We start from the raw sequence: 24,857 nt of genomic DNA on the forward strand, positions 1-24,857 counted from the left end.
TGAGTCGGTTTGAACCCCATGCTGGCGGTGTTAGGTGAGAGGCATAACATCAACATTCACATGCGTGTGAGTATAACATCGGTGAGGATAAGCCCCATTCTAAATACGGCGGTCGTCTGTTTTTTTGCAGTTCGGGCACCGCCGTAACCTCGAGACTGGTGGCGAATATTTTTAAGGTGAGCTGCAATCTGAATGGTGGTGTTTGGAAAACACTTTATTTAGCGAACAGTTTTGTCTTTATTAATATCTAACTTCGCAACTCGTTTGTGTTGAACCCTGTTCCTACCAGTAGTTTACCTAGTTACCAAGTGGATTCCGGTGACTGTGCGACCCAGTGTGTAGGTGGAGTCGGTTAGAACCTCACGCCGGCAGTGTTAGGTGAGAGGCACTATATTTGCATGCGAAAGATTTAAACATTAGTTAGCACAAACCATATTTATAACATGGAGGTCGTCTGTGTGTTTTGCAGTTGGGGCACCATCGTAACCCTATAACTGGTGGCGATTATTTTTAAGGTGAGCTGCAATCCAATTGTGGGTTATTGAATGGTTTTTTGAATATACTCTGTTTAGCCAACAGCTTTTCCTTTATCAGTAGCCAACTCACATCTCGGCTATGTCGAACCCTTTTATCTATTTTCTCCAGAAGTATATTATGTGGGGATCCATTAACAAAGATGGTCATATGTGAAGTGACAACCATTAACATTTTGTGATTGGCGTGCAAGGTGAGACTTCCAGGTTTCCGGGGTTCGCCAACAATCACTATGTATGTCAACAATTCGTAAAGCTAGTTCACAAATGATCATGTCTCCGTTTTTAACAGGGCTCTGCTAAGGACCAGGGAGGCGATACAAAACCACCATAATTTATAAACTGAAGGTGGTGTATTTGTATCTTTGATACGTAATGCATGTTAATGTATCCTTTAATAATTACGAGAATCTCATCGTTACTATTCCTTTGTACTAGTGGGCACCTGAGAGAGCCGCCAAACAGGATCCTAGCCTAACCGTGAGCATTTGAGGCCACTTTCCAGTACAGCCCAGATAGCTTCCTATTGAAATGGTATATGCAAGGTATGACCATCTCGGTGCGAATGGTCTTAACCATAATGCGACTAAACAGGTTTAATCAGTGTACTGTGCAGACGAAGTATGATGTTCTTATCTTTCTTTAAATCATACTTTATATTAGGTTGTTGTTTCACACGCTGAAGCCGTCGTGGTTGAATTGTACTTCCCTTTGAGCAACGTTCCCTTCGAGCCTACTCCCGCGCCAACTCCTTAATGGGTAGGTGGTCCATTCTAGTGGGCACCAATTCAGTAGTAGCTGCTACGTCAATAGTAAACTTAAGGGATACGAATGAGATAGCTCTGGGGCGCCTACAGATTATCTGGTAATGTTTACGATTTCTCTTATGGTCCTCGTTTAGGAATTCTACCCCAAGCTCTGTGACACATCGGGACCAAGAATCTAATGTGGTTCATCTTCCTGTGCACGATAGGTGAGTCCCCGTTACACTTTAATGACCTAGAGGGCTCTACCTACCGTAGTGTTCGCACTCGAGATGTTCAGTAAATAGAAGACAACATGTCCATTAAAAAATCCCCTCAAAACCCCCCCTTTTTAATTATCCACCTGCCTTGTATGTTTCAACAAGGTGGCTGTGTACTAAATAATTTTTCAATTTTTTTAGGTGGTTGCCCACCCACAACCATCCTGTCCTGAAGAAGACCCCGTTTGTAAGGACTAACATCCTACGCGTCGTGTGGGTCGAAACGTAGACGCCAATATCTCCACCAACTCCTACCCCCAAGCTAGACTCAAGCAGCTGACGGCGAGTTAGGTGGTCTGCATCTATCTTATCTTGGACTCTATAAGAGCTTATTTCGTGGACCTTGGACCAAGGAATCACATGAACTATGGTCTTTTGAGTTATGATTAATATCTATCACGAGCGAATCTGACTATTTCCCCATTCCGTCTTAAACCTTTGGCACTCTCCCTCACTTCACCCCCTCCCTGTTGTGTATGTGGGCACACTTATATAAGAATTTTGTAATGTGAGGCTGATGAAATCTAACCAATGTATGGTAACCATGCAAATTTGAAATAAATCTTTTTGCATTCATTTTTTGTCTTTTCTGTAAATGTTTATTGAAAACTGTAATTGTTAGCTCTGTGTCTGGGACCCCTTTCCTATATAACACTTAATCACCCAGGTCCCTTGACTTTATTGGGTTTAACCCTTTGTGTATACCTTTGTACATCTAGGCTTACTTCTTCGCACATTTTGCTGCATACTCTGCACTGTCTACCGATTGAGCAGCAAGTTCAGTTTTAAGACTTTGTGCTATGTGCACTAATGTCTCACTAACACAGTGCCAATGTATCCACGATCTTTCACATCTTGCCATCTCACAAATCGCCCACTTTGATCCAGTCATCAAAAACTTGGCAGGGGTTCCTAGGATTAGGAAGTCTTGCCAAGGTGGCCGGTCATTTGCATACTGTGCACCTAAACTGTGGAATGATTTCCACATTCACTTAGAGCTTGTAAATCTTACATAGTCTTTCGGAAGCAGCTAAAAAGTGTCTGTTTCCTTCTTTATAATATATGAGATAACTGCTGACATCCCTGGGTTTGGTGAGACCAGTGCTGGGAAACATCACTGGTAGCCATGTGCCCTACAAATCACCGATAATAACAATGGTATTAAAAATAATTATATATATATATAAATCCTTCTTCAGCGCACCAAATAAAACAACTTGCACAGGTTCCGTTCTCTATTTTATTTCATTTTCATTGGCAGGACTGTGAGCCAATCATTGTGCCGCTTCTCAGTCTTCCGGGCAATCATAAGTAGACATCAAGGTCTCAAAGTTCCACAATCCCTTGCGGTATCTTATTCAAGCGACATTGCAATTAATATAAAGCTTTATGTTCTTTCATTAAATCATCTGCCGCCTGTTCACAGTTCCTGTAATGAATCCATTCATATTATATATACACTCCACAACCACTTCCAATCCCCACGGACCGGCGAAGCAGGAGACGGACCACAGGATCTGGCCAACCAATATTTTTATTTCAGGTAAACAGCAATGACGCGTTTCGGGCTCACGAGCCCTTGCAAAAAAAAAAATATATATATATATATATATATATATATATATATATATATATATATATATATATATATATATATATATATATATATATATATATATATATATATATATATATATATATATATATATATATATATATATATATATATATATATATCCAATTTCCCAGTTTAAATAAGAAATATCCGCACTCCAAGGCTCAATTCATTCAGGTTGCTTTAATGGTACAACAGACAAGACAGACGCCCTCGCGTTTCGGCAAACAGCCTTTTTCGATGTCAGTAGCCACTGACCATCGTCTTGTTTTTAAACATTACTTAGTGTAGTGGAAGAAGGACTGATGGTGCGCTGACATTCACCAGCGCCATCTTGGAGTGGCAAATAAACCAACATTAAACAACGTTGTGATCAACTCCTTGTATGTCAGCATGTCTATAAACATACAACTAACCACTAAAAAGAACAGAGTAAAAGAAAGGTAAATGCGTCACATATAATTTGCCACATTCATCTCATACCACTCGAAATATTTACGGGCAGCTTAATTACTCGATGTTCACTTTGTCACAATTCAGCCGTGTATCGGCAACTGTCCTTCTCAAACCACTACTCATATCTGTTAATCATAATATCTCAACCCGCTAATATTTACAATTACAATATACAATGACATTTACAATAGCTCCATTAAATTCAAAAGCTCGTATGTGTCATATTGTATGAAGAAGAAAGTCATGTCGTTGCATTAGCATATTTACAGATTTACAGGTTTATCATAGTTACTCTGTTATATATCCCTATTGGTTTATTGAATATTCGATGATAGATTAACCAACCATAATTCGAATCAAACCAAAGGATTGAAAAGATATATATATAACCAATGTGATAATGGTCACTATGAAATTCAAGAATCAGAAGACACTACGTTCCACCACCAACCATTGTGATTGTTGTCCAATGCTCCTAACCTATATACATATATACATTGATGTTACCTACACATTGATTTATTCACATATATACAGGTGCTCACTTGTTATCAGGCCCGCCATATATCATACATTGTTGAACTATTGTGTGTTATATTATTATGTTGCAACTGTGTGTATCCCGATGTTATTACAGATATTGATATACACAACTGCTCGTTCTTTTTTACGACCGTCTACACCAGATGTATTAATAGCCTGGATGTTATACATGTTATACACCTATGTGGACCATGAGGTCTTCGCCACTGTTCAACCCCCAAGGTGTTTTTGTGTGGAGGTCGATAATATACCTGGATTCCAGCCTCCGTAGTTTTTTCAACCTGTCACCCCCCCTGATATTATCCGGGATGAAATCCAATCCATAGCACGCAAGTAGATTGCGGTCACTTTTGTGATATTCCGCAAAATGTCTTGCGACAGGATATGCTTGGTCCACCTTATCTATTAGCCCTCATGTGTTCTAATACCCTGATTTTAAGAGGGTGCACCGTACTGCCGATATAACGCAGCCCGCATGGGCAAACGAGACAGTACACCACATAGGGGGTGCTACATGTGATGAACCGGTTGATTTTTTTAACCATACCTGTGTCTTGGATGGTATACGTAAGCGTTCTTTTGCTATTGCAGCACGCTTTGCATTTGTGACAGGGAAAGAAGCCCTTCATGCTTCTCAGAGTGTTAGTGGTAGGGGTCACTTTATCAAAATGGCTCTGTACCAACTGGTCATGTATAGATCGAGTCTTTTTGAAAGTTACCAGGGGGTGTGTTGGGATATCCTCACCTATCACACTGTCGGCTTTGAGAATGTGCCAGTTTTTTCTTAGCATGTATTTTAAGTGATTAGCCTCTGCCGAGTATGGAGTGATGAGTCTGAATTTCCCTTTTTCCTTATTTTTACCCCTATTCTGGTCTAACAAACTTTGTCTGGATATGGCTTTGACCTTTTTGAGGGTTTTACTTAAAGTGGTAGGGTTGTATCCTCTTATGGTGAATCTGTCTACACAGGCTGTGGCTGCAGTGTCAAAATCGCTCTCTTGTGTGCAATTTCGTCGCAATCTAAGCAACTCCCCATAGGGGATACTCTGCACTAATTTGGGAGGATGACAGCTTGTCGCATATAATATCGAGTTGCCAGCTGTGGCTTTCCGATATAAGGCAGTCTCTATTTTGCCCTCCACAATTTGCACTTTAAGGTCCAAGTAGTCAACGGATGTTGCACTAATTGTTCCAGTAAAGTGCAGATTTAAATCATTAGTGTTCAGATTGTCGATATATCGATGTGCACTCTCCACAGATCCTTTCCAGATGATGAGTAGATCATCGATATATCGATGCCACTCAATCACTGAGCCATTGGACACCTCATCCCTGTAGGTCCTGGGCACCTGCTTCTCCCACCAGCCAACAAATAAATTTGCATAGCTGGGAGCGAAGCAGGTACCCATCGCCGTGCCGGACACCTGCTTGTAATAATCATTCTCAAAGAGAAAAATATTATTGTTTAAGCAGAAATGCAAAAATTCGATCAGCATGCAGTTGTGTTGTGCATATCTTAGTTGTCTAGTTTTTAAATACATAGTAACTGCTTCAATTCCCTTTTGATGATCAATGCAGGTGTACAAACTCGTTATATCCAGCACGACAAACAAATAGTCAGACTCCCATTGTACATCTTGAATCTTGGTGAGGAAATCCTTTGTGTCCTTCACATAGGAGGGTAACTTGATCACCAACTTCGCCAGAAAAAAGTCAAGAAATTTGGAGACACGTTCTGTCAACCCTTGGACCGAAGAAACTATAGGTCTCCCTGGGGGACACAAGTGGTCCTTATGAATTTTGGGGATGTGGTAGAAAGTGGGGCAAATGGGGTTGGAGCTACGAAGATATAAATGTTCATCATTGCCAAGCATTCCTTTCTTGTACCATTTGCTGATTAAGTCATCGTACGCTTGGATACTTTGTTGGTATATCTGGTACGTAGTTTTCTGATAACATCGTATGTCAGATAATTGTCTCATTGCCTCCTGATGGTATTGTTGCCTTGTCTGTACCACCACATTGCCCCCTTTGTCAGAGGGCTTGATGACTATGGTTTTATCACAGGCCAATGTATTGAGTGCTTTTTTCTCCTCACGTGATAAATTCATGCCATTGCTATCGAATGTGTGATGTTTTCGAAATTTCAAGAGGTCCTTTGTCATTACCTCTGAAAAGGTGTCCAAAGCATCGAATGGCATCTGCGGGTTAAAGGTTGAAATAGATTTATAGGGACTCTCTTCTTTGTCCTGTTCAATTCCCGCATCAATTGCCCGTTGAACAACCTCCTGACTTCCCATATTATCCCTAGTGGTTTCATTCAGAAGATCTTCCATAGTCTCAGTACATACAAGGTCATTTACAGCGAGGAGATCAGTTGCTGTAAGTCTTTTTCCTGTTGTTTTGTTTGGCTTCAAATGAGATCTAATCTTGAAGTATTTATGTAGTTTCAGTTTTCTAACAAAGGCGAAAAGGTCAATTCTAGTTTGAGTATACTCAAGTCGTGCATCCGGGCAGAATGTTAAACCTAGGCTAAGTACTTTTCTTTCGGAGTCAGTCAGTTGTCTTTTTGAAAGGTTGACCACCGTATATATATCACAAGTGCCCTATGCACAAGAGCGCACTCGAGCCAGTGCTGATTTGTGGCAAACTCTTTATTCAGGAGGAAACCGCTCACACAGAGAGGGTCAATATCGCCTGTTGTGGTCTCTGCACGACGCGTTTCGGGCATCAGGCCCTTCTTCTTGGTGCCGCACTACAAACTGCAGCCAAAAACCACTGCCACCATTTTGGCCAATTCCACGCCCTCCAATGGGCCAATCAAATGAGTTGATGAATGAAAGAAGAGGGTTTCCCGGTGGGTATTAATGATAAGGGCAGGCAGTGGGGGGAAAAAAACGCTATAAAAAGAACACAATAGAACAACCCTGCCCCAAGATATTGTGGTCCATAGAAGAATCCCGTCTATATTGAAGGGGTGATTTATCTAGGGGAGAAGTGTGGCTCAGTGGTTAGAGGCGGCAGACCCGGAATCTGAGATCGACCGTGGACCAGGGTTCGATTCCCCGCCTCGGCGGGTCTCGGGCTCATTAATTCCACGGTCTCGACAATTCTCGCTCCGGTGCCTACTCGACTCACGGGGTCACACTCTGCGACTCTGGGCAATAGCTTGCTTAATCTCCACATCGGCCCCTCGCAGCGGGATGCCTGGCTTTCACCTTGTGGATACCCTGCCGGGGTTTCTCACAGGGGAATACCAGGACGGGTTCCCTAAGCAAGCGCGGAGATGCCCCAGGGTAAGTCCTGCGCTATATAAGTTTCATACATTACATTACATTACATCTAGTAGCCAGCACTACACTAAACAAGAGGCAAATCATTTTCACAGAGGATATATTTGATTGAGATATATATATTGTTTATTATTTTTCTGTGATTTTTTTTGTGAATCAAGAGGTACAAAAATTATTACATTTTTTTGAATCCACATTAAATTTATAACATTGCAGACATATAATGAAGAGAAAGTTAAAAGGGAAAAGTTAATCCCACAACTATAACAAAACCTACCCAGTAACAAACCACACTACATTCATACTTACAGACTCATTCATTCCATCTTAATCTATCTGATATTTTTTCATTCAACTTTCATTCACTCATAGATTCTTGGTGCTAGCAACATGAAGATGTTAAGTTTGTTGCATAGATCAGAGTTTTGTTCCAGGAGTCAATGTGCCGTTTTCCTGGAAGCACAAGCCGACGCGCGTTTCGGTGAATGGCCCAAATGGCCACACCTTCGTCAGGGCTAGGGGTTGTTAACTGGGAAGGAAACAGGCATAAAATTATGTATCAGGACATAGAGGTTGTTTGCACGTTATGAGTTCCTACTTTGCAACGATATACTATATCAATGTCCTGAAGTTTTGAGGAAAGATAATGGTGACCAGACAGGACGTCAGCAAAAGGGATTTTTCCTTTCAAATTCCGTTTATATAGAATCAAGCAATCCTGGAAAGAATTCAATCTGCTCTCCCAGGGAATAATATGTTGCTTTTAAGATTCCGGCGGCCGTGTTGTTGTCAGTCGGCTCCGATCCCTGGAGAGGTTTCAGTCTGCTCTCCGGGAATATTGTATTCCTTTTAGGAATCCAAGGGCCGTGTTGTTAGCAGTCGGCACAGGTCCCGGGTAGAATTTCAGAAAGTTCTCCCGGGATGGTATTTCACGATTCGGAGTCCCCGCACCGCCGTCTTAGCTGTCGAAAGGGGTTCCGTCAAATCCTAATGCTTCTTATTTCAGTGGGGTTCCATCGATTCCGGGTCGGCTGTCCAAACGCAATGAGAAACCGAACACCTGAGGCGTTCGACAGCTAAGACGGCGGTGCGGGGACTCCGAATCGTGAAATACCATCCCGGGAGAACTTTCTGAAATTCTACCCGGGAGCTGTGCCGACTGCTAACAACACGGCCCTTGGATTCCTAAAAGCAATACAATATTCCCGGAGAGCAGACTGAAACCTCTCCAGGGATCGGAGCCGACTGATAACACGGCCGCCGGAATCTTAAAAGCAACATATTATTCCCTGGGAGAGCAGATTGAATTCTTTCCAGGATTGCTTGATTCTATATAAACTGAATTTGAAAGGAAAAATCCCTTTTGCTGACGTCCTGTCTGGTCACCATTATCTTTCCTCAAAACTTTAGGACATTGATATAGTATATCGTTGCAAAGTAGGAACTCATAACGTGCAAACTACCTCTATGTCCGGATACATAATTTTATGCCGGTTTCCTTCCCAGTTAACAACCCCTAGCCCTGACGAAGGTGTGGCCATTTGGGCCATTCACCGAAACGCGCGTCGGCTTGTGCTTCCAGGAAAACGGCACATTGACTCCTGAAACAAAACTCTGATCTATGCAACAAACTTAACATCTTCATGTTGCTAGCACCAAGAATCTATGAGTGAATGAAAGTTGAATGAAAAAATATCAGATAGATTAAGATGGAATGAATGAGTCTGTAAGTATGAATGTAGTGTGGTTTGTTACTGGGTAGGTTTTGTTATAGTTGTGGGATTAACTTTTCCCTTTTAACTTTCTCTTCATTATATGTCTGCAATGTTATAAATTTAATGTGGATTCAAAAAAATGTAATAATTTTTGTACCTCTTGATTCACAAAAAAAATCACAGAAAAATAATAAACAATATATATATCTCAATCAAATATATCCTCTGTGAAAATGATTTGCCTCTTGTTTAGTGTAGTGCTGGCTACTAGATAAATCACCCCTTCAATATAGACGGGATTCTTCTACGGACCACAATATCTTGGGGCAGGGTTGTTCTATTGTGTTCTTTTTATACCAATCAAATGAGTTGTCAGCCCCCGCTGCATGTTGGGACTTGCAGTGCGCTCGTAATGTACTGGCCACAATGTCCTGCTGCAAATATCTCAGCATAAAGCCCTGAATGGGCCCCTCAGAGTGCCGCTGTTTCAAATCCATCCAAGCGCTGCTCCCAAGGACTTGTTAATGAGAATGACTGAGAACTTGAAGCAGAGAATGAAGGTAGTATTAATCAGTGGACCATAACAGTGTTCAGATTTCATGCTCCTTCAATCCTTGGCCTCTCTCCTGTCCACGGAGTGATGGTCACATAAGTACCGTTTATAATTAGTAATTTTAATTTCACAAAAAAATCATTATTGGCACTAATTTATACCAAACTCTAATAAGCACTCACAAATCAAATAGGTCCCGCTTATGTTTGTTGCAGTGCACCTAAAGGCTAGTTAGACCGCATGCTGTGTAAAGCACTGGACTGTACTTCACATGATTTATAACAAGCCCTTAATTACTTAAGTCATGCAGGTTTTAAAGACACCGCACCCCCCCACCCCACCACCATTTTCATAATACATAAAACACTGTTGTCCGCGATATCCTTTTACCTACAGACAGCTAAAAGTTGTCTCATAAGCGAGACCTACAGATGGTGATGTAAAATTGTATAGTTTAATCAAAAACCTGTGAAGCAGAAAGAAGTGATTGCTTTACTCCTCTGCAGCACTCACTTTATAGCGTCTTTTGGAGGGTGGAGCACAGCTGGTGGTACATGTCAAGGCGGGGAGTGGTGCACTTGAGGGAAAGAAAGCCAGGGCAGACAAAATTAGCGCAAAGCTGGGAAAAGATCTCAGGGACTTGAGAATCCCAAGTACCGGCTCTGCCTCCATGCTACCTGGTCTGTGCCAAGATCACTCTCTCAAAGGACATCCTTCAAGTGAAAAAATATACAGTGTGTTTGCATGGCAGCTGGGCTGTTGGTCATGGGGATAAAGCAAGATGACAGGCAGAGACAAAAGAAACATGAGGGAGAGAACAGGGGTCAAAGGAAGCAACACCAGCGATAGAGAGCAATGTGGTGTCCAGGTTTGAAGCAAAATTGGGGAGCGGGGTGGAATCACGGGCGGTAGGGGATACAATGGGGGGTGGGGTCAAAGCAATACAGGACACGGTGGAAGCAACATGGGGAGCAGGTGGAGGAAAGCAACACAGAATGAATTGAGAGGGAAGCAAACTAATTGGGAGAGAGAGTAGAGTGAAGAATGGGGGATGAAAAGTAAATGAGTGAAAGAACAATGAGGAGCTGGGGTGGGGAGAAGCACATGGACGACAAAGCATCGATGGGCAAGAAGCACATGAGGACGAGTTCATCACAGAGTGAAGTGGAGAAGAAGCACACAGAAACGTCAACATGCTGACAACATTTAACTCATTTTCTTCCTCACAGACAAGACACCCAGTACCAGGATCAAATTCAATGACTGAAATCATCCGCTAGATGAAAAACAACTGTCTAAAGATGAACCCCGACAAGAATGAAATTGTGATCTTTTGGAACAGCACAGCACCGTGGGACTCCACCTTGTGGCCAACAGAGCTGGAATTGACACCCACCCCCACCACATACGGCAAGAACCTCAGGATCATCAACAGCACACTTGACATGACTGCCCAAATCAATACCGTCAGAGCTTCATGCTTCAATACCCTGGAGATCCTGAGGAAAATGTTCAAACCACCCTAATCAGCACCCAGAAAGTAGTCCCACATGCCCTGGTCACAAGCAAGTTGGACTACATAAACATTTTCTGTGTCGGGAGCAACAAAAAGATCACCAGATGGCTGCAGAACATTCATAACTTAGCGACCAGAATCACTCTGAGACTCCCATGCCGCACTCACATCTCACCGCACCAACCCTGAGGGAGCTCCACTAGCTCCCCTTTCGCTAAGTAGCACTTTTGAAGCTCCTCGCCCACACTTTCAAGGCACTACAGAACAAAGGCCCATTATACCAATCAATCAACAACCGTTTCGGTTTTCACAATACTTCCAGACACCTCTGCTCTTCTGGACTACTACTTGCACAAACCCCACACATATGGAAATCAGATCCAGTGGTGGGGCCTGCTCCTACATTACTCCTAAAGCATGGAATGGCCAGCCACTGCACATAAGAGCCTCCTCCACTGGCCCTAGGTGTGGCTAGAGACACACCTGCTCAGAGCCAAGATACCCTCTTGGGTGATATGCTCATTTGTAGAGCGCACTAACATACCAGAGAAAACAACACTGAGCATGGGGGAGGAGGGGAAAATTCATGTGTAGGTTGCTGGAAAACACTTGTACTCTCGTAGAGGGCTTAAACAAAAAGAAACAATTAATGCCTGAAAAATTAGCAGTGGTAGGACAAGTAATGCGTCCATGCTCCACAGGAAAAGCCAACCAAGATGAGGAAGTAAAGCGCACACAAGCTAACAAATAAGCAAGCAAGCAAATAAGAGTGACAATAAAACAAAGCAATAGGCAGGCTCCAGGCCCGCTGTAAGCTATCATGTCTCTCAAGACAGTACACTTGCTATCTAGTAGGCAATACCTAAAAACAATGCAACAATGAAGACAGCTCGTTTGAAAGTGTAACAAAGTATCCTCACATCCATAACCTTTAAAATGTGATTTAATAAGGCTCAATATAACATAATTTGTCGAATTTGTCATACATGTAGGACTTTGTGGTAGAACTTTGTAAAGTGACAGTAACCATTTGAAGAAGACATACCGTTGGTCAGACAAAATCCTCCCCCAGCAATCAGAACTTTATATGGGTAGAGAAATCAGCCCAAGAGAGTTCAGCACTTTGACATGTATGTTCTTCGTGTGGCGGAGCTTGCTAGCCAACACTACCAGCTACTATCCCCGGCACTCTCTTGTAAACAGGAGCGTTTTAGTTTTATGTGGAAGAAGTTCCAGTAAAGTTTCGCTGGAGAAGGAGAGAGCAGCTACTCCATCAAAAAGCGGTCACAATGCAATCCGGTGCCCTCAAATTATGTGTTTATAATGTCTGAGAAGAACAAAAGTACAGTTCTGCAGGTTGATGCAGAGGACAATTTTTATTCAAGAATGCTGGAGAGGATCCCAAATGATAGAGCTGTGCACAAAACTTAAGTGTCACAGCTTTTTGAATAGGAAGCCAGTGTAGAATGGCCTAGCCTGAAGTAATATGGACTCCTAATACTAATTATCGTGAGCAGATGAATAGCTATGTTTTCCAACCATTAAAGATTGTGTATTCCATATTTAGGAAGGGATAATATAAAATAGTAGCATACTAAAAGCATGACTGTCTCAGCGCTGGTATAGGCACAGCCAGGGTAGTTAAAGAAACAGTATTTTTGATGAACTTATCTGTAGAACAAAACGCATAATTGCATTATTTATAGGAAGGAGCCCGGAGAGCAAGGAGACCAGAGGAATATCCATATTTCTTTTTTACCATCTTTGCCAGGGATGGGGACAATCCTCCTGCCTTAGAACAATGTCATCCTGCCTTAGAACACTGTCAACCTTAGGAGAAGCTGATGGTTGACACTATTTTCCAAGTCTGACACTAGAATTTCGGTCTTAGGTGGAGTTTCAAATACTTGGTCTATCCTCTGCTGGAATGGAGGCGTGACACACCCAAGGTAGCTCGTTGGCAACTTTTTTTTTTTTTTTTTCAAAGGCAAAGTAGCATCTTCAAATTTAAAAAGACAGACACTGGATATCAGCTTCAACCTAGCTTGAGGCTGCTTATTGGTACGAACCAGTAATTAAATGGCCTTAAAAGATAACATGTCTGTGCGATACCGAAGGGTCGTCCCCTAACGTATCCCCAACGAGCACCAAATAAAACTAGCTTTGACAATGGTCTTTAGAAATTCTGTACAAGATCCCAAACACTGTGCAGCTTGGCTAAAGAAGAACAAAAAAAACTGCCTGTGACTGGGCCGCCCATGTTATTTTGTAGGTGCATGCAAGCCTAAAAAATGACGCAGGTGATTTTTAAAATGTTATTTAATTATCAGCCCTACACACTCCGCCCACTTTTTGCCCCTGAACTGAGTACAAAATTGGTAGGCAAAAGCAAATTAACTAAATAAAGAAACAGGACAAAATGCACTTTTTTCCTAAAGCTTCTATCAATTGTATCCTCGCTTGCCCTCATTTCTTAAGACCCGAAGGCACCACCACTCCCTGCAGGATACGCGTGGCTATTGGTTCTACTTCATCCCTAACTCTATTCCCTGTGACTTCACAGCTTGTATACCCTCTTCATATCCTCCTTTGAGACAGGCTACAAATAGCCACCCTACCTACACCCAACACTCAGATCCCTACCTTGAACTCTTCATACTTCTTAACACACTGCGCTTTCTTGCGGTTGATGGCATTACTTGGCTGTTCCTTAACAGCTGCAATATCTGCTTACATAAATGGAAGTTATTCACATACAGTTCTGGAGTGTGGCTCTTTTTCGAAGCACTGTGGTGTGGGGTATCCACATGCTTACTGCTAAGAAGAGCATTTTTTGTATTCTCTTTTTAAATTTTCATTTGCTTCAGAAATATTTCTCTGTAGGTGTAGAGTAATTGCAACATGTACAGGAGACGCCTCCACAAGCAAAGGTGGCTTTGAGAATCCCTGTCAGTGTTAATTGCTGAAAATGGAGCTATCCAAGCTTATATCCGATTTAAATATGCAGAAATCTCAGTGAGAACTACCCTTAGTAGATTGCAGATTCCACTTATTCCTCCATCTTCTTTTATGACAAACTTTACACTGACATTTCATCTAATAACGGAGTAACATTTACTTAGGAAAAGATTCATTTGGAAAACATATCTTCAATCAAATGATTTACTAACATTTACATTGAGCAGCCTGTGTGCAGGATTCCCAGACTTTGCAACTGAATTTCAGCTGAGTGAGCAACTAGTTTTTATTTTTGTTCCGGAAAATTCACAATTCTGATTACGGCCCACAAGCTTAAATTTGTAGACATTTTTCAGTTCCCAAAATTCCGACAAAGGATAAGGCTAAAACTTCAAACATTTGATGTGCGATCCTGAACTTTCCACCATAAAAAAAAAATCACTGCCTAATTATTTCCACAGAAACTGAGATTACTACCTTCTCCATTTTCCTCTTCCTAATCCTGGTTATCTATTGTATGGTAAATTATCCAGTGAATCAACGCTAATCGTTTTCCCTTGTGCTTCCCTCGCAGCAGTAATTTTCACATTACCTCTATTACACAGGTGCATCTTCTCATCTTACAATAGTCTCCTTCCATAAAAAAGCCTGCTGTTCTGTCTCCAGCCAGAGAAGGGCCCATACTTCCTATCAAGACACTCCAGTAAGGTGTTTGATTTCATACAGTGATGTATATAACACGTTTACACATTATTTTGTTTTGAAAGGTAGAAGTGATGGTCCATTTAAGAGGCCAACACGGACCTGCCCACGCAGTCTAGAAGCACAGGGAATTTGCAAAGGCCCCCAAATGCTGTACACTGTAACACAACTTTCCTTCCCCACCGAAGACCTTCAGGCTTGCCTCTTGCCCCCAACTTGACCCCTGCAGTGTGACTGAGGATAACCATGTGCTCCACTCAGGACACCTGGCCAAGGCTGCTGAAGGTTATGGCACGGGAAAGGAGGACCTCGCAAACCAGTCAAGGGTCCAGTCAGTGCTTAGTTTGTAAAAACATAAGTGCCAGGGCTCTAGTCAGAAGGCCTCTGCAGCCTGCACCATCCATTGCCGCTGCCGTCGTTGCCAATGGCAGTGCCTACACAACTACTACTAACCAGCACACAACAAGTGTAACAATGCAGCCTATTCCAGGCCCCCAAAGTTATAGCAATAGTTTTGGTGGCAGGTATTATTAGTTGTTTTTAATGCGTACTGAATTAACAATTACTGTTCTGCTGTCATAAGTGCCAGTGTAGACAATTGAATACCTGTGTCGACAATTAAGTGTCGGTGCCGAGCACCAGAAACCACCAGCTCAAATTAAGCACTGGTCCAGATGCTAGTTAAGCCATTGAGTCCTTCAAGTAGACTGTGTGTAAACGGATGTGTTACTTGGAATGGTGATGGGCTGACCATATCTGAGGTTTGCGCAAAGTGGTGGTTGCTCTGTGACCACTAATGTTGGCATTTGCCACATAGTGGAGTTTTTCTTTAATGCATTTCCTATCGCCCAGTAGCTTACAGTAGGGAGATATTTGCATCCACATGTGGAACATCCTCCGGAGAGTACTCAGGCTTGAGGTCTGGCTCGACAAAACAACTTCAACATCATCAACAGAAGGCATTAAGAGCTGGCTAAGGAAATTCTGAATCAGATAATCACACAGTGGTCTCCATCCTCAAATGTCCTTGCTCACAAGAATAAAAATCAGAACTAGAAATTGCGCAATCAGAACAAGCGGTGCAGGCAGGTCCCTATAAGAACACATTTGTCTAAAGCATTGTAGCCGACAGACAATTACGTTTTCCCTTCCCTTTATAGCATCTACAGATGATGACATCCTGCTTCAGAATCCAAGTCCAGGTCTGATGTGCCTTCTACTTCATAAGGTAGTCTGAAAATGTCTTACCAATGAGTGAAAGAGGGTGGAATGTATTGGGTGCCCTTGGTTTCTTGCAAGACACTATTATCTTATGGAGGAGTTTGATGAGGAATTCCTACAGGTTCGCTAGTGTTAGGTTATGTGTATTTGTATTGCTCACAACTCACCCGGTAGGGTATGCAGTTACGTGTACTTGTATAGCGCACAATTCACCCAAGAGGTTATCCGGTTATGCGTACTTGTATATCACACACATCTCCTAGGAGGGTATCCTGTTATGCGTATTTGTATAGCGCACAATTCAGCCCGGAGGGTATCCTATTATGTGTTCTTGGATAGCGCACAATTTACCCAGGAGGGGGTCCTAGTGCGCTCTCTGATGGCCAGTCTACATTGCATCTGTTCTTTCTCACTCAGCAAGAGGGTTTTTTCGGCAACTAAACAAAACTCTCTCTGCCATGAATTCTTCCATCCACTCCATTATCCTCACCACATATATGGTGTAAACCCTGCTGGTTTTGGCAGAACTAATGTAAAAAAAAAATGTAAAGCCTTGACAAAGCCAATAGGTCTGGCACTGGCTGTCAGCCTTTTGGTTTCGTCAACAGTTGGGTTGCTTCGTCTTGGTTTATGCAATCCTCTATTGCTGATAAAGCTGTAGGACCCTTGTCAATCAAAAAGAAAAGTACTAAAAGCAAAAATACTTTTTAATCTAAAAAAATGCACATTGCCTTAGTAATCCTTTTCACTGAAGGAAACTAATGTGTTTGGATGTGTTTCTTGGGAAAGGGAAGAATACAGTCACTCACAGTGAAGTTAGCCAATGGGTATAGTAAGCGGACTCACTGCCACATGATGTAGTGAGAGAAAGAACAAGCAATGGCAAAGCCAATATGTCATGCCTTTGTGATCGATTAGTTTTGCTAATGGTTTTAGCCTCGCTGCACATCATCTGAGTCTTTGATGCAGCCACTTGTGTCATTTGTAGATGCACACACTTGTACGCCTACAAAATGATGCATGCACTTTTATTTTTAGTTAAAGAACCGAGTTGGATTGGCAACTAAAAGTAAACTAAACATGCAAATGCATTTGTTTTTTAAGTGGGCAGGAGACTCGCACAATCAAGAAGCTCTTGTATAACGCGGCTTATCACCCCAGAGAATCTCCAGGTTCTGGGGTTCTACTCTTGGTTGAGGGATAGGTCGTTCCAGGACTTGGCGGCTATGTAGGAGAAAGAATAACCTCCACAGTGGCTCAGTCGGATGCGAGTGGAGGGTAACCGCCAGGGCGCAGGAGGAGGAGGGGAGGAGGAGGAGAGGAGTCCTCTAGAGGGCTGGTGGAATGTCAGGCAGTGTTTGAGGTAATCGGGTCCGATGTTGTGGAGGGCTTTGTAGACGAGATTGAGGAGCATGAAGGGGCATCTTTTGTGTAGGGGGAGCCAGTGGAGGGATTTGAGGTGGGGTGAGATTCTGGTTCTTCTGGCGAGGTTGAGGATGAACCTCGCTGCGTAGTTCTTGATGGTCTGGAGGTGGTTGAGTAGCTGCTTGGTAGTGCCGAGGTAGAGGGGGTTGCCGTGGTTGAGGCAGCTGGTGACGAGGGCCTGGGTCACTGTTTTCCTGTTGTGGGTGGAGATCCAGTGGAGGGTATGGCAGCATAAGGCAGAGATGGCGTTGACTTGCTTCTTTATGGTTAGTGGACTATCGAGGATGATTTTGAGGTTTTGTGCGTGGTATGAGGGTGAAGGTGATGGGCCGAGGGCAGGGGACCACCAGAAGTCCTTCTAGGGGGAGGGAGTAGCATCCGAAGGTGAGAACCACGGTCTTGCCCGAGTTGAACTTCAGGCAGTTGGCCCTTATCCGGTCTGCTATGTCAGACATGGTGTTCTGGAAGTTGGTTCTGGTGGTGCCTTTGTAGTTTGTGAGGGGGAGGATGAGCTGGGTGTCGTCGGCTTAGGATAGGATGTTGAATCCGTGGGTGCGGGAAATGTTGGCGAGTGGTGTCATGTACGCGTTGAAAAGGATGGGGCGGAGAGGAAAGCCCTGGGGGACCCCGCAGATCATGTTCTTGAGGTCAGAGGAGACGGGAGGAAGGTGGATTCTCTGGGTTTGGCCGGCGAGAAAGGAGGTGATTCCGTTGAGTGTTGTGTTGGATACCTAGGTGGCGAATTCTGGTGATGAGGGTGTGATGGGCGACTGTGTTGAATGTGGCAGAGAGGTCGAAGAGGATGAGGTTCGCTGTTTCCCCTTGGTCGAGGAGATGTTTGATGTCATTGCGGCAGCTATCAGGGCGGTCTTGGTGATGTGGTTGGCCCAGGATCCTAATTGGGAGGAGTCATGGAGGTTGTTGTGTTTGAGGTATTCGGTAAGCTGAAGTCTGATGGATTTCTACAGGACTTTCGTTGGAAGGGTAGAAGTGAGATGTGTCAGTATTTTTAGGGCTCGCAAGAGAGCCCTCTTGAAGGGGGTTTAAAAATAGACCTGCAAATTCCACACGCTCGTGTGTGTGATTTTTTTTTTGTGGCCTGCTATTGGCCTTTCACTGCTTGCTGTTTTGTAAGGTAGACACCAATAGGCCAGAGGCGGGCGCATAGCTCCGCCCCTGGCCTATTGATGTCTATTACGTGCATTTCCTGACATATGCTTCAAATTATCGCGGCTAAAGTATATGGCAGGAAAGGCGCGCGCTGCACTCGCGGCTTTGTTTTCCCGATCGCATCAGACTTTTAACAGCCTGACGGGGGAATCGGGCCTAGGAACCGTACTTTCTTTAAGTCTCCTTTTGCATATCTGCCGGTTTCCAAGCGGCGGGGACTGTGGTTGTTTTAATGGAGGCGTGGAGAGCTTCATTGAGGTGGAAGCGGATTTCTTTTCTCCCTATGTTGTAGATGTGGTGAGGGCAGAGGTCCATGGGTGAGCCGGAGTGGATTGTAATCATGATTGGGGAAACGTACTTTACAAAGCAACCATTACATCGCACTACACTTACAACGCAGTCATTACATCGCAACATCCTTTACAACGCGTCACTACAACGCATGACACTACATCACACGTCACTACAACGCAGGCATTACAACGCATACCATTACAACGCATAGTACCCCTACACTATCCAACACTTACCCTGCTATTGCACCCCCTGGAGTTAGAATAGTAATTTTTACCCCTACACTATCCAACACTTACACTACTGTTGCACCCCCTGGAGTTAGAATAGACATTTTTACCCCTATACTAGCCAATACTTACCTTAAATGCAATGTAATGATATGCATTGTAATGGTATGCGTTGTAAAGGTATAATGCGATGTAATGGAATGCGTTGTAAGGGTAGTTTCTAAAAATGCGGTGTAGTGTCATGCGATGTAATAGAGTGCGTTGTAAAGGATGTTGCGATGTAAAAACTGCGTTGTAAAGGCATGCGTTTTATATGTATGCGTTGTAACGTCATACATTTGCATGATAGTGCAGGTGTCTTCGGTGGATACCTGGTTCCAGTTGGTGTGCTGGGTGGCATGGTAGCATCGGTGTAGGAGTGAAGAAGGTTGAGGTTGGTGGGCTGGGGTTGTAGTTACTGTAGTTGTCAGAGATCTGCTGATGGAAGAAGTCAGCTAGGGTGTCACAGAGTGCCTGGGAGAGATGAATGGCGTTCTCTGCGGCTAATGGGCAGGAGACTGTGGAAAAGATCTCTTTGGTGTTGTTGGAGCTGGCTTTGATGGGGTTGGTGAGGCTGGTTTTCTCTGCTTCCTTCAGTTGGCGGCAGGAGTTTGAGGGCTGATCTAAAAGTGTTGTGGTTTGGAGGCGTTCCTGCTGGCTCAACCGCGTATTTCCATTGCTCTACAGGTATGTTTGAGGTTCTGGAGTTCGGTGGTGAATCAGACGGCTAGTTTGGAGGGTCTGTCCTTGTGGGAGTCTTTCAGGGGGAGGATGGTGACTGCGATGGCAGAGATACCCTTAGAGAGGTTTTGGGCTCATATTTCGATGTGGTCATCGGGGATGGGTGAGGTATCTTTGAGAGTGGAAATCCAGGTGGTTTCTGTTACTCCGATCCATTTCCTGTTAGGTTGGGAGGGGGTTAGGTCAGAGGGTGTGCAAATCTGGTGAGGGTGAAGTGAACGCTACTGTGGTCGGTCCAGTTCAGTTTGGTGGTGTGAGAGAATTTGACTTGGTTGCTGGAGAAGAAGATCAGGTCTAATGTGTATCCAGTAGTGTGCGTGGAGGTGGAGACTACCTGAGAGAGTCAGAAGTTGAACGGGTTTTCCAGGGGTGTTGTAGAGTTGGTGTCCTTAGGATGCTCTAGAAGTAAATTTGGGTCTCCCAGGAAGATGTAGTGTTCAGAGTCGATGGTGAGGGGGCTATGAAGTCGGCGATGGCCTTGCAGAAACTAGGGCGAGGGTTCTCTAGTCGGTTGTGATGTGGAAATTGAGGTGCTCCAAGGTGCCGTCGTTCATGACGATGCATTGGTGGGCATCCTTGTGGATGATGGTGAGGTCTCCTCCGCCGTGGCGATCACGGTGTATCATCTTGTAGCGGGGGCGTGACGGTGGCAATGTCGGGTGCTGATGATTAGGTGAACAAGGTTTCAGTGATGATCATGTTGGGGGTGAGGGTGGTTATGGTGCCCCAGATTTCCATGGTATGTTCGGACGTTGAAGAGGATTCAGTGGAGCTCAGGGTCAGGTGTCGTCTGCCCCAGGGCAGGGAGCAGGCTGCTCAGGTTGGGTGTACGTGTCCTGGGCATCGTTGGGGTGAGGGTGTTGCATGTGAAGCAACAGTTTCGGCAGCTGTAGGGTCCCTCTGTGGTTCTGGGTGATGTGAAGCAGCAGTCGCTGGTTCTCCTGTGCTCCAGTGTCTTCACGTCCTCGGATTTGTATCAGTGTAGGGCGTGAGGACCAGGGGTCCTGTCGCTGGGCGCAGTCCAGGTGCAGGTGTGCTTGCCTTTGGCACGCCTCCAACACACCAGCAGCACGGTCACGCAATGACCTCATTAAGTAGGTCCTGGGGTGGGAGGGGTGCTGGGAGGGGAGGATCTACTTAGTTACAGAAAAGAAAGGCTGACTAGCGGGGGTGCACAATACAATGCAAAGCAGGCACAATCTTAAATGGCAACCAAAATAGAAGGGAGAGCGGGCAAGCAGACAAAGGCAGGAGATAGCCGCAGCGGCTGGTGACTGCAACTAGAGTAGAGGGGAGCTGGGATAGGAAGCATCAGAAGGGATGGAGAGGGAAATGGCAAAGCAAGACGGGGGAGGCACTCTGGCAACAGTGAACAACACATAGTGCCAGAGTAGAGATGCATACGAGGGAGACTGCTAAAACAAGCATGCACCTTAATAGAGAGCTTCACACAAAATAAATAAGTAGTGCTTAAAAAACAAGCAGTGATAGCCAAACAAAGAGACTGTGACGATGCAATGCTCCGTGGGAGGGACTAAGACAAGACTGACAAGGTGGGACACGAATGAGAAGAAGGCAAATGAGAGGGACAAGGAAAGTAAATGTATAGTAAGCAATGGGCAGTCTCCAAACCCACTCTATGTTTAGGTCTCATGCCTAGCGTTGCAGTGCGCAGCACTGCACACGCAGCGCAAGACCTCTTGTACGGGCTTCAGAAAGCTGACCACACACTTGTGCGTGTGGTTTTGGTTTTGCAGCCTGGCCTTTGCTTTAGCGTGCTTTTAAAAAAAAATAAGGCACGCAATTGGGCAAAGGCGGGCCCATTCCCACCAGTGTCTAGGACGCGCATCAGCGCGTCCTAGACACAGACCGGCTCCCTCACCCCCGCTCCTCCGTGGTGCGCACCACTAGTTTCGATTTCCGCCCTCGTTTTAAGACTGGTTTTTCATCTAACAGTGGTAAATCTGTTTGTACAGGTAATTGCCATGAGCAGTGTCTCCTGCTCTTTGCCCTTATCTACATCAAGGGGGGTCTCTTTTGCCAAGCGCTTGTATGTCTGTTTTATCACTATGACATTTGCAGCAACAGGTCCTTCTACCGGAGATGTAGATTCATGATTCCCTTTCTTACCAGGGTTTGCAAGTTTATTATCCAATTTCCCCCTGTTTCGCCGTTCCTTTTGTAGTGGAATAGGAGGTTGTTTTCTCCTTCTGTGCTTTAACTTGTTGTACCTTGTCCCCCAGCATGCATTCAGCCTCCTCTATTAGATCGTCTGTTTCTGCCATTGTACAATTATCCCCCGCACTTCTCAGTATCTTTGCTGTTTTTCCCCGGGGGCGTTTCCGCGGCATTATGTTTCCCCATTCAGTTTCAGTTTTACTCCCTAACCCAGGATACACAGTCCTATCGTGCAAACTAGGCAAGGAAGCGAATAACAGCACCGTTAGCAAAAATTCAGTCATCAAAGTACATAAGACACCGTCAAAAAACTAGTACTATTCACTCAGGACCTCTGTCTGTGTAGGGCTCGGCCACTTTGGCACATGTATTCAGCGTCTCCTTCAGTATTGGTAAAAAAAAAAAAAAAAACTCCGAAAGATATTTAGTTGTCTTCACATAGTTCGCTGGGGCACAAGGACACAGTACCTTTCTGCTCGGTTTCTGACGTGCCCAGGCAATGGCAAGAGGTGCAAGAGTTGGGACATCAGTACAACACGGGATATTTAGAGAAAGTCGAAAAGGGGGGCCCAGCCTCCTCTGGGCTCAGACGGGCACGGATGGGCCCACCCATGTTCGTGGCTTTGCCCGAGCGTGGCCCGGGTGCGTCCACGCAGGCTGAGGGACCCCAGCGGCCTTAATTGGCACCTGTTGGTTGTTGAATGGATGCAGGTGCAGTCTCAAGAGGATCCTGGGACTTGTAGTTCCCAGCAGCTGCCGAGTGCTGCAGCTCTTCCGGTAGGTCAGTACCATCGGTGTTACGGCCACCAAATCCCCTGTGTGATGCAGGGATTTTAGGTTTGCAATAACCCTCTTGGCTCCAGGGAACACACAAGAGCAGAGCAAGGTAAAACGTCATAATGTTCCTGAAACAACACATTATACCGAAGAGTACTGATACATTTAGTACCTACTGGGAGGCGGGCTGTGGTGTTCCGTTGGATAATCTCTGTGCGATAGTTCACGTGTCTGTGAGGTTAATTACCTTGAGAGCCGAGGTCCGATGCGAACTAGATTGTGGGCTAGTGCATCTGAATACCTGTCCACCTGTTTCCCTTCTCTGGATTTTTGGGGTATGTGCAAAACCTTCTCTGTTTCTCAGTCCATTGGTGATGCCTGACATGCATGCTTTCTGATGGTGGAGCACACTTCTGAAAGTAGTGTGCATGTCTTGCTTATGGAGCTTGAGCAGCGGCGATCCTTTCGTGCAGGCATAATAAGGTGATGCTAACAGCTGAGGAGGCTACTGTGAGGTCACTTCAGGATCCCTGTGGCTCCTCCTCAAAAAGTGATTCCCTGATGTAGCAGTGGGAATCCTCAGCTTGTCAAGCTTAGGCTCCTTCACTGACCTCTCCTTCTGAGGAGTGTCTTCCTCATGCAAGGACTTCTCCAAGCCCCTCCTGTGCAGTCTGGCAGGCCTTTCCCTCAAAGCAAGGTCTAGGCAGCTCATTTTGGCAGTTTTGTCAAGCTTTCAAAGGTTGTGGTCCCGAACCTGGCAAGGGGAATTGGAGGTGTATATATACCCCAACCCGGGAACACAATAGAACTCCCTGGTCAAACACTATCTCCCTACGCCGTCACTGTTAAACTATTGCTCAGAGGACAACTTTTTGTTTTTGTTGGGTGAGGTTACTATCTAGACAACTCACACCATGATTCGCGGTTTCACTTTCAATAAAGGGGAAAACGCAATTTGTTTTAAGAGTGCTGTGCTCTTCAAAAGCGCTACTGTCAACTTGTACTTCATTGCTTGTTACTAAGGGAGTGTCGATCAGGCGGGCAACTAGAGCCAAATTTCGGGGGGGGTGGGGTGAAAAATATTTCGGGGGGGGGGGGGCTAATTCTTCCTTACTTAGACAGAGTGGCTGTAAGAAAGGGTGAACACACAACAAAAGCCTCATTTACAAATAAAAGCCACATTTACAACTGAATGGTCTTTTAAAGACCTGTTAAGTCCTCGGGTGCGGCTGCAATTAGATGCTTGTCAGCCCGCGAAGCTGTCTTCGCCCGGACTGACACACACGACTGGGGGGAGCTGAAGCCCCGTGAGCCCAATGGGGGTGATGCAATGCCCTTACAGCAAGCCTGTGTAACCGGGTCCGATGCTCGCTACCTCAGCAGAAAGCCTATTCGAATGCATTCGATGTGACACACCAGGAAAATCTGGACTTTTTCAAAGGCATATCTGTTGACATATGCTATTGCCTGGTCTGGTGTCGAGAAAAAAAACTCTGTAGGCACAATATGCTGATAAACAAATGGGAAATGATAATGGGCAGTTGGCGTTTCCGGTTACTTAAGCATGCCCAGTCTTAGCTGCAGTGTGACCCCACTCTCACACCCCTCCCCCCATGTACCACAGGAGGGTATAGGGTGCTGGGAGGTGTATGGTTCACTTTTGCACGTGTACATGGTCTAGACTAGCTTGCAGGACCTACACAAATTGCATTGCCGATCGCAGGTAAGTAATTGCTGTTCAATGGAAATGCCCAGCTAGTGGATGGGACTGGCCCACCGCTTGTGCCGACAATAACAGGCTCTAGTCTCTAGGAGTGCTGCTGTTTTGGGAGGGCGACCTGTAGCCCGAACATGTGGTGTTCATACAGCCTCCT

The 24,857-nt window shown here is 44.7% G+C and overlaps 1 protein-coding gene across 2 annotated transcripts in view; it reads right to left on the reverse strand.

Moving 5' to 3' along the window:
- RAP1GDS1 (Rap1 GTPase-GDP dissociation stimulator 1) overlaps positions 1 to 24,857 on the reverse strand; it is a 748,947-nt gene that overhangs the window by 528,715 nt on the left and 195,375 nt on the right. The gene's annotated exons all lie outside the window — the stretch shown is intronic.

Source organism: Lissotriton helveticus, chromosome 2_1 (assembly GCF_964261635.1).
Source record: "Lissotriton helveticus chromosome 2_1, aLisHel1.1, whole genome shotgun sequence".
Lineage (NCBI taxonomy): Eukaryota > Metazoa > Chordata > Amphibia > Caudata > Salamandridae > Lissotriton > Lissotriton helveticus.